This window comes from Haliotis cracherodii, unplaced genomic scaffold (assembly GCF_022045235.1).
Source record: "Haliotis cracherodii isolate W230 unplaced genomic scaffold, xgHalCrac1.p SCAF_1, whole genome shotgun sequence".
Lineage (NCBI taxonomy): Eukaryota > Metazoa > Mollusca > Gastropoda > Lepetellida > Haliotidae > Haliotis > Haliotis cracherodii.
The window spans coordinates 19,048,491-19,059,375 of record NW_027266264.1 but is presented as its reverse complement, the minus strand read 5'-3'; positions in this window follow the sequence as shown (position 1 = coordinate 19,059,375).

Genomic DNA, 10,885 nt, shown 5'->3' with positions numbered 1-10,885 from the left:
AGACTGTGTTCGAACATTGGTGTCGTTACTAATCTTTTCACAGAGTTATGGCCCTTGCTCCACGCTTTTCAACTGAGTGCGTAGGGTCGGCAATGGGGAGATGTTTCTCAGAAACTACTGAAGTTGGCTTATCTAAGAGTTAGTGATCAAGACAGTTCGAATTGGTGCCATAAATTGTTTTGTTTTTTCAGAGAAGGGTCCTTTTGTGTCTATTAATATCTCCTTTAATCGTTTTTCCTGTTGACATAAAGCGGCCCAAGTGCCTATGTCTCCTTAAGGCTTTGTAGGACTCTTTTTTATAGTTTATATTCAATACTGTATGAACAAATAAAATTCTAAGTGCCCCATGGCGGGAGATAGTTATAACGCTGTTTCTTGTGTATCGTTGTTTACAAATGTAGCCATTGACAACTGTCATCACCTTAAACAAACATATATTTTTCACAACACTCATATCCTTTTTTGAATAGAAATGGGTTTTCTTGCACCCTAAAATACTTTTTTTTATAAAAGAAATGTATTTGCCCAAGAGGTTCTGAACTGTTGTCCAGTTGTAGCTAGTAGTTGGGCTCAACACTTATCTTCCGTCTTTTGCGATATTTTAAGTTTTGACCTTGATCTGTCCTTTGAACTTCGACCTTGCTCCTTATTCTCTCAAAATGCGTTCTAGGCTCTGCATACATACTCTTCTCATAAACCACTGGACCAGTGAAGCTAACCCTTCACATGCATGTTCATACATGTCCCTTGTTAGTTTTAACCCTTTGTTATTTTCCACCTTTTGTTTTCTTATTATTTTGTTGGCCTTACCTGTACATATATATATATATATATATATATATATATATATATATATATATATATATATATATATATATATATATATATATATACCTTACCTGTGCCTTACCTGTACATATATATATATATATATATATATATATATATATATATATACTGTATGCTCTCAGCCTCATGGCATTCATTCATCTGATGATGGAGTAAGCATATACTCCGAAACGTTGTGTTCCTCATAATAAAGAAGTTGATATCCATAGATACTCTTCCTCGTGTTCATACAGTTGTAATAATATTTACATCTCCTCCCCTGCTTCTCTACTAAATAAACATCTCTACACGAGACTTCGTATGGCAATTTTATCACAAGTTGTCACTTGACTTAATTTTTATCAGCAACGTAGTTGCCGTATCAGCACGTGCGCCACAACAACTTAAAGTCAAGGGTACAGGATACTCCAATGACAAAGCAATGTTGACCACTTATGCCTCCTTCAATAGGTGTACGGTGATAAAGTTATGACATGGCATTTGTCACACTGCAGAGACAAGAGAAGGGTTCCTCTACACTTCAGTCTCCATTGACTGACATTGACAAGGACTGTTGATTCAGCCTTGTGACCATTCATTGCATTCCCTACTTATTACCACGTGACCCATGAAGACCCGCGCTAGAATAGGTCTTCAGCAACCCGTGCTAACCGTAAAAGGCGACTATGCTTGTCGTAAGAGGCGACTAACGGGATCGGGTGGTCAGGCTCACTGACTTGGTTTGATGCATGTCATCGTATCCCAATTGCATTGATGATGTCAAAGTTAACTTTGTAGTCAGTATACAAGCATAATTTACGTTCATGTCATTATCATTTCAAATCATGTTTCATCGTATCCCTATTGAGCAGATTGATGCTCATGATGTCAGTCCCTGGATTGTCTGGTCCAGACTCGATTATTTACAGACCGTCGTGATATAGCTGAAATATTGCTGTGTGCGGCGTTACACAACAAACAAAAACTTTTTTATCATGCCACTTAGTTGTCTTCTGAATCTCACTTATTATGTTTAATAATTGTAACATCTCTTTTCCCAAGAAATCGGGTGATTGTGACGATGAATAGGACCCAGTATCCCATGCTTGTCGTAAGAGTATTACTCAGGTTACTGATTCCTAAAGAAAAAGCCGCAGATTTATGCACACTATTCTGTTAGCTATTAACATCAAGCGTGCTTCTTCTGAAACTGGGGGGCGGTCGGGTAGCCTAGTGGTTAAAGCGTTCGCTCGTCACGCCGAAGACCCGGGTTCGATTCCCGACATGGGTACAATGTGTGAAGCCCATTTCTGGTGTCCCCCGCCGTGATATTGCTGGAATATTGCTAAAAGCGGCGTAAAACCATACTCACTCACTCACTCACTCTTCTGAAACTGTAACTGATGAGGACAACTCATGTTATCAAAACCTGTGTCATACCAACACAGTGTTAAAACATTGCAAATGTTAAGTTGTAAATTAACCTTAAATTCGTTAAAAAAAGTTTATGTTTGTCAAATAAGAGTTGGAAACAGATGGATGGTACAAGGGCAGTACAATGTACCAACGGTTGGAATCAAAGACGTTATGGTACACATCAATGGTACACATGGTTTATTCACTTTGGGGGCCATTTTTAGTTTTAACAATGTTTGCTATATTGTCTCGCATTTTAAATCTCCAAAGTTGTCAAAACCTTAAAGTACCCCAGCAACATCCCTGTGGGACATCTTCGGTATCTTAGACTTATTATTTCGATTATGATAACAATATGTTAGTAAGATGTCCAGATTCCCCATGGTTAGTTATGTCTTGCTGATAGACAAAGCAGAGCCATGTTTGTTGATAAACACTTAAAGTTGACCTTAGGTCAGTCCCCAGCCCAAATCGTAAACTATTCGTAAGCCAACATCCCAAGGATCCAGTCGGATTTACCGCCCATCTGACCACTCAGAATATCCCTACCCAATGTTGACTAGTGTATTTCGAAACGTTTGAAATAGTCGATAATCTACTGAATAAATAGCCTTTTCAAAACTAATTAATAATAGTATGTTGCTGTACGTTCCATCAAATAATAAGCTCGTCTAGTTACTTCCTCTTCTTTAATAATATTTGGCAAAACAATTTTAATTCTATTAGCTGTTGCAACTGAACCGATTTCAAATGAGGTATTTACAATTATATTAGAAACGGGCGCTAATGTTTCACGAAACGTCATGGTTTACTTTACTTCGAGATACAAGCAATAAATTCTTGTTTTTGTGAAACTGACTAACTACCCTTCTTGTAGCCGAAATTAAGGAATGTCTCAAATACTGACCTTAATAATTGCCACTGTTTTTAAAAATAAACAGGATTTAGGCATGCTTTTTCACTTTCCATTTTTTAAGAACTCATATGATTTCCTCCTCACAAGGTTCCCCTTCCAAACATACTGAATCTGACTGCCTACGTGGTAAAGAGTCCGCCCGGAGAGGGGAACGCCCGGGGTTCGAACCCCGCCTGCGTATTACCAAAATACGTTGAAAGATGGTACTTGTTGTTACCCTGTCTGGCGCTCGGCATTAAGGGGCTAAAACAAGGACTGGTCGGCTCGGAGTCAGCACACCTACACACACACACACACACACACACACACACACACACACACACACACACACACACACACACACACACACACAAGCACGCACAAGCACACACGCACACACACCCCATTTCACCCATTTTCAACTCACCTCACCTTACCTCACCTCTTGAAAACGTATTTTTTATGGCTTCATCTTTAAATAATGTTTCTAATTTATGTACTAGCCCGCAATATTGCCGGTTGTATAGAGCTAGCTCACTGGGATACCATGACGCTGTTTTAACATGGACACCCCGCTCAGACACAGTTTACTGACTCCGTGCCGACCACTCGCTGTCTTGTCCATATAGTGCCGAGCGCCAGGCAGGATACCAACAAGTACCATCTTTTAACGTCTTTTGGTGTGACTCAGCCAAGGATCGAACCGTCGACCGTCCGCTATGCGTTCCATCACCTAGACCACGGAGGCGGGCTCTAAATTAATCGGGCTAACCTCTTGTTCCTTATACAATTTAGCATAAAATAATCTAGCTTCATTTAAACCTTCATCTAAGTCCTGTATTAATGTTCCACCTGTTTATTTCTCTTCCTTTACATTATTTGTGTAGAACGTTGCCCCTTGCTCAATCGATGTTGCTTTCGATCTTATGTGTGTGTTTGGTGTTTGGATATCATCCAGTACATTTAGTTGTGTGACACTCACGATACTAATACATGGCACATTGGTGATACTCATTAATAGTACACAGGAGTGTGGATGATTGCTACATACAAACAGTACACATCAAAATGTAAATGCATTATTCATATGTATCAGTGAGAAGATAATTATAGCAGATGGTGAGGAAACATAAAGGATTTCAGATGGCAACTACCAACTATTGATCTCATGCAATAACACATGTGTATCGCTGGTACTTGTGAATGGTACATGTGTACATACACAATCACAATATCATATGTTTGGCTTTCAGGCCGCCGTCGCATGGCAGGAGTACGACTGTATAGCGTCAGTCAACAAACACTTACTACCGGTAGTGCAGGACAAGATTACCCTGGGGCCATCACCGAGTTTCAGTCATCTAGTCATGTAAATTTCACGGCTATCTTGACTTTTATACGTCCAATGAAACTTGTTTCTGCAGATAATCGAGACTGAATATTCTCTGGCGTTGACGTTTTATATTTATCAGAATTCTTTAGAATTTCTCACATAGTTCAGGGTAAGTATTACGCAGTCGGATATATGTTCTTAGATCCAACGGGTGTTGCTTCAGACGTCTAAGGCGCCGCAATTCTCTTTGCGTTCGTAAGGTATGCCAGGAACCCATGATCGTTGTTGGAATCCCTGATTCCGTTCTTGGTTTGTCATCACCATGAGCTCGTGGCTTTCACTAAAGTGGTAAACGTCCAAGACCTGCTTTTCGGACATTTCCCAAACATAAAGCTGACACGCCATGGCATAACATTGGACAATGCCGTGACAAGTTTTAGAATCTGGGCGCCTATTCTTCTCTACCATCCACGAGGCGGGGAAATAGATATATCATCCGAAACAAAGATAGATGATACCCAATATATGTGTAAAACTATTGACAAATGTCATATTAATAGCATCATTGTCTGAAAGACTTATTATTACTCCAAAGCGATCTGGAAAAATGATAAAGCCACAAATCGAGTCTATGTTTAACGCTAACTACTTCATTTTGTACTTAAAGTATTCCAAATAACCATTAGGCAACGTTAGAACTTGTGAAGTTTTAAAAATAAATTTGTATTACCTTTTATCAAGCTATATAAAAATGAATGTTTATCAATGCTACATGGATAATTTTTTAGACTATTATCTTCACCTGGGGCTTCAGTCGATGTCAACAAGTACTTGTTTTCACTTCTTCAATCATCTTCATTGTTCAACTCGGGTTTGACACGAACCATATTCAAGCTATATTTCGTCAATTTACACCGCACCCAATGTACCAAGGTATGTAATCAAACACAGTTTTCGGCGTCGGCCAGGGCAACACTTAACAGAAGAGGAGATACACTACTGCCTAAAAGTTCATTCCCCTAACACGCGTTGAGAACGCGTGTAACACGCATGTGACACGGGTGCTCAACGGGTTGCACACGGGGTGAGCACCCGTTGGACACGGGTGTGCAACGGGTGTGCGTCGCGTGTGCAACCCGTTGCACACGCGTGTGCCACGCGTGTAACACGGGACCGGGTTCCAGTTGAAGTTGACAAATTTATCAAAAGAATAGTGAGATAAAACAAAACAGTGAGATGTGAAATTTGAGTTAATGAGCGGCCATTGAGCTGTGCTCACCAGACCGTAAATACAAGGTCGGCCCATCTTAATTAGTGTTCGGTTGCTAGACTTTTATGGCATGAACCATTCCACTAGGGTCCAGTCTAGCCATTGTGGCTAGCCGACAGTAGAACAGTAGTGAATTTAGATGCGAGTTTATTGCTAGGGGAACCCCCGTGTTGACACGATTGTCGCGGGTTGGTAAATGTTCGCCATTAATAAAATGATTGTTTGTGGATTGCGAACATATTCATTTGCCCACACGAGTCATTCCATTTGATTGCAAATATAACGTTTTTCGTTCGCCAAATTTATGCTTTAGACAGTACAATTATGATATAGCCGTCACCACTACTAATGTCTCATTACTTCACGTAGGAATATGTCCCCTTTCCCCACACCCCACTTTCTGTGTTGTATTTTGAAAGAATAAATAAAAGAAGGTTTTGTGTGGGCTGACTGACTGATATAAAAGATTTAACGTGCGCTTTCCGACTACTGCGTATTTCGCACACGGGCCTGGCCGGACCATTTAGTGTATTCCGAGAAGGGTGAAAGTGGTGTGTGCAACCCAAGAGGGGGCTTTTAGGGGTTGCTTATATTGATTTTTTGAAATTTTTAAATTTGGAATAAATGCCGAGGTGGGTGGAGGAGGGAACTAAGGGAGCCGGGTGAGGTGGGTGTTTGTATGTTTATTGGATTTTGGATTGGTAGATTAATTAATTTTTAGATGCGCTTAATTAGGTCTGTTTTGATTAGGAATACGCCTAGGGCCTTGAAGTTTTCTAGTTTATTTTGAGGGTTTAGTATTTCATCTAGAGTAGGAACCTTATTTAGATTGAGGGCGGTTTGTAGTGTGGTTCTGTGTGTTTGATAGTGGGTGCAGTGAATGAGTGAGTGTTCTGTGGTTTCGGGTTGTTTGCAGTGGGGGCAGTTGCCTGTGGTGTGTCTTTTAAGTTGTTTTAGGTGGTTATTTAGGTTGGTGTGTCCTGTTTGGAGTTTTGTAATTAATCTGTCAATTTTTTTAGAGGGGTGTAGGATTTTAGGTTTGGCTAATGGTTTTCTGAGCACTTTTTTGATTTGGCTATTTGAGTTTTGATATTGATTATGCCATTTTTTGGTTATTTTTTGTTTGTTTACACTTTTAATTTCTGATTTTGAGATGGGTAGGTTTAGGCTTATCTCTGGTATTTTGAGAGATAATTTAGCTGCTTTATCGGCGCTTTCATTGCCGTAAATTCCTACGTGGGCGGGGATCCACAAGAAGGTTATTTGTTTGCCTGCTTTTGTTAGGTCGTTGGAGCTTTTAAGTATTTGGTTTATCAATTTAGGTCGTTTTTTGGTATTTTTGTTTTGGAGGGCTTGTAGTCCACTAAGGGAGTCAGTGAGAATTAGGATTTTTTTGTTGTTTTTAGATTGTTGGTTATGCAGGGCTGAGGCCATGCCCATAAGTTCGGCCGTGAATATAGATTGGTTGTTAGGGAGTCGGTAAGATTGTGTGGATATAACTGGTTGTGTGGTATGGACTCCGAAGCCTGTGTGGTTGGAGATCGGGTCTGAAGATCCGTCAGTGTATATGTGACACCAATTTGGCCAATTTTCGTGTATGTATGCAAGTGTGGTGGTTTTAGCTATGTTTGGGTCGGTTTGTTTATTTATTTGGTTAGCTAGCGTTGTGTCTATTTGGGGTATTTTGAGTTTAGGGGTGAAGATATTTGATTTTTTGCAGTTTTGTTTAAGATTTTGAGTTTGGTGTTCATTGAGGTAGTTAGTTATTCTTTGGGATATTGGGGTGAGTAAGGGGTGTTTGCGAGCTAGAGCTTGGTTTCTTGGGCTAATGTTTTGGTTAATTAGGTTTTGGATGAGAGGGTTTGTTTGGGACGCGGCCCAGAAATTAAGGCTTAGATGTTCCCTGCGTAGATTTAGTGGCATTTCTCCTGTAAGGGCCTGAAGTGAGGTGTAGGAGGTGCCATGTTGGGTGCGTGTAATTAGTTTGAGAGCCTGATATTGTATTGAGTCAAGTTTTTTAGAAAGAGAGTTGTTTAGGGTATTGTATATGGCACAGCCGTAGTCTAGTTTTGATCTAATTAGTGTTGTATACAGTGAGAGGAGGGTATCTTTGGAGGTTCCCCAGTTAGAGCCGGTGAGACATCTTAATGTGTTTGTGTGGGACACTTTTATACTAATTATAAGAGGATGTTGTAAATGAATATGAACAGCCATGCTGTCTGACAGTTGATAGAATTTGAGATCTTCACAATCACCGGGTGTGACCATGTTGACAGAATCTCGTTAGGGTTTGTGATTTTTACATTTGCCCAATGACCATGGTGAGTATTGCTGGGGATACCAAAGGTAACAGTTTATTATTAGAGGTTGTGAGTACCTATACCACGTAGATAGGATATCTTTAGGATTTTAATCCTTCTTTGAGAGGCATTTAGAAGTTGGAGTACTACGTTAGGAGAAGATTTATGGGTGACTTTAATCCTTTCTTTCTCTGTGGGTAATCCTTTCATGTTGATTGGAGGAAGTCACTCAACCAGGTCATGACAGGTCGTGAGTTTACTCACTAACTACTGTGAGCGTTTTTGGCATGACATCTTTTCTTGTATAAACATAGAAACGATGCTCACTCACTCACTGTTAATCTTCTGCAGTTTGCTGGCAAAGTGGGAATAAACCTCAGTGTCAAAGACGATCAAATTTAGTTCGAATCCTTGTTTATATGTGACATCTCCCAAATGGGGACATTTTCATAAACTTGGCAAGTGATGATGAATTTTAATATTAATATTATTATAGTTTATGAAATTGTTAATAAAACTTTAATAAAATTGTGCTTCACTCTCACGAAAAATATATTGTCTGTGAGTAAATTTATATGTCACGTTACATCGGCATTTTTCAGTGATATTGGGACTACATGAAACATGGCTGGTTTTACATTTCGGATACAGGTGCTTGACTGACTGAGTAGTTCATGATCAATAAGATATGTTTAAATATGTCAAGTTTGCAACAATAGATGAATAAGTTGATACATTTGGACCGCAGTTGCCGATTAACAACTTAAGACATAGAGACAGGGAGGAGATATATAACCAAACCTATGATCCTGTTGAGACAGTTGACAGTTAGAACGTTGGATTAAATGACAGTAACTAATTTGAACATTCCCCAGTTATATCATAAAATACATCATAACTCATAACAGTCCGAGAGACAGCTTCCAGACTTATACTAGTATTGAAGGGACAATAGCTTTTGACAGTTTAAAAGTAAACTCACCTTAAGGTGCTTGGCAAGTCAAAACTTACCTCCCTGTATATGTTTTTTTAGGTTTGACAGCAACTATGCTTGTAGATTTCATAGATAGACATGATTGGTTAGCTAGATGTTATTACAATAAGCGAAAATGTCTTAAAAGTCCACAGTTTGTTTAAAAGTACAAAAAGTGTGTTATAGATCTATCAACGTTTTCTTTTATTGAACATAATATTTGCACTATATTGCTGTAAGCTGTAAATAACCTAGCCTCCCCATGTACGTAACTTACATATATTTATGTATGACCAGAACAGCAAATAAAGTTCTGGTAGATAGGTACCTCGGAGATTTAACGTGCGCTTTCCGACTTTAGCCTATCTCGCACACGGGGAAGCACTTATACTATTAGGGTAAAAAAGCGTAATGATTAAATAAAGAAGTGCAAACACCCCCCCCCCCCCCCCAAAAAAAAAAAAAAATTTAGTTTAGTCCTTGTAGTAGTCTCTTGGTCAGCTTCTCATCCTGGGGGTCGGGATTCTGGTAGAGACTCTTGGCAAGGAGGGCGGCGGTATTGGCGACGAAGTGGTTTGAGGTCGGTACGCCACTACTCTGGAAGAAGTGGTACAAGTCTGTGTAGTTTGTGATGTCTTACTCGATGTCCTGTCCCCCCTTCTTGCGCACCATGACGAAAGGGACTCCTTGTTTGGCGTAGAGATATTCCTTTGGGGTGTTGATCTGGTCAACCTTGAGATCCGGCCGGGGCTTGTAGTGGTTGATCGGAATGTCTGATTTTTCCACTAGTAAATAAAGTTCTTTGGTATGACCTCTTTTATCCCTGCTGACGTTATCCTAATGTTCAATTTCAGTCTGCCTCACCAAGCGTAAGAAAGCATTGTACATGATAAACCACACTGATGCAATTTTCTATATATATATTTGTAGATATGAAGCATTCTAGTTAATTGTGGATACACTGGGCAGACATCCTGATCGTCGTTTACTACTATAAGGTGTATGGTTGGAGGCAAGATCAAAGGCGCCGCACAGCATTTATTAGATAACAGACGGGGTCGTCCGTTTCGCTTTGAACAACCACCCCACCTGTCTGTAGGAGTTATATAATCAGTGCGCAAATAACTGTGTCAAGTCCACTGCCGGGCTGATGCGGTGTCAGTGTCAGCGATGAACATGAATGCCCAAATCATAGACCTGTAGCACTCACAAGTTGCTTAGCCAAAATATTTGAAAAGTGTATATTCAATTCTCTGATAACAGCAAATATAACCTTAGAAAAAGATTCAACATACAAACAATCAAATGTAGAACACAGACCTATGCTTATTGTCATTTCTTCTGGATATGATCAACCTGCGGAACCCTATATCCGATGAAGTAACTAATGCTCGCTCATTAAAAGAAATCAAATCCTTAATTAATCGTTCTGATGCAATTATTAATAATTTTGACTTCAAATATTTTCATAGATCATGCCAAATTGTCCACTGTCGCCTTAGGCTCGGCTGCAGTGACTTAAACGCTGATAAGTTTAGACGACATGTATCAGACATACCAGACTGCACTTGTGGATATCACCTTGAAGATGCAATTAACTTTTTCTATAACTGTTAAAAAATACGATAATATCAGAAACACTGTGTATTTCTACACACATGGGTATGGTCTAAACATGATATTACATGGCAGTAGTTAAGCAGTTCTACAAACATGACTCTTCTTAAATCAGTTCATGACATCATTGTCAAAAGCAAAAGGTTTGAGTAGCTTAATTTTATGCATGTAGTAAAGGAAAACTGCATTACCTTATTTCACAGACACCACTTGCTTCAGTGTACTGGCTTCGTGTATTTCATTTGTGCATTTT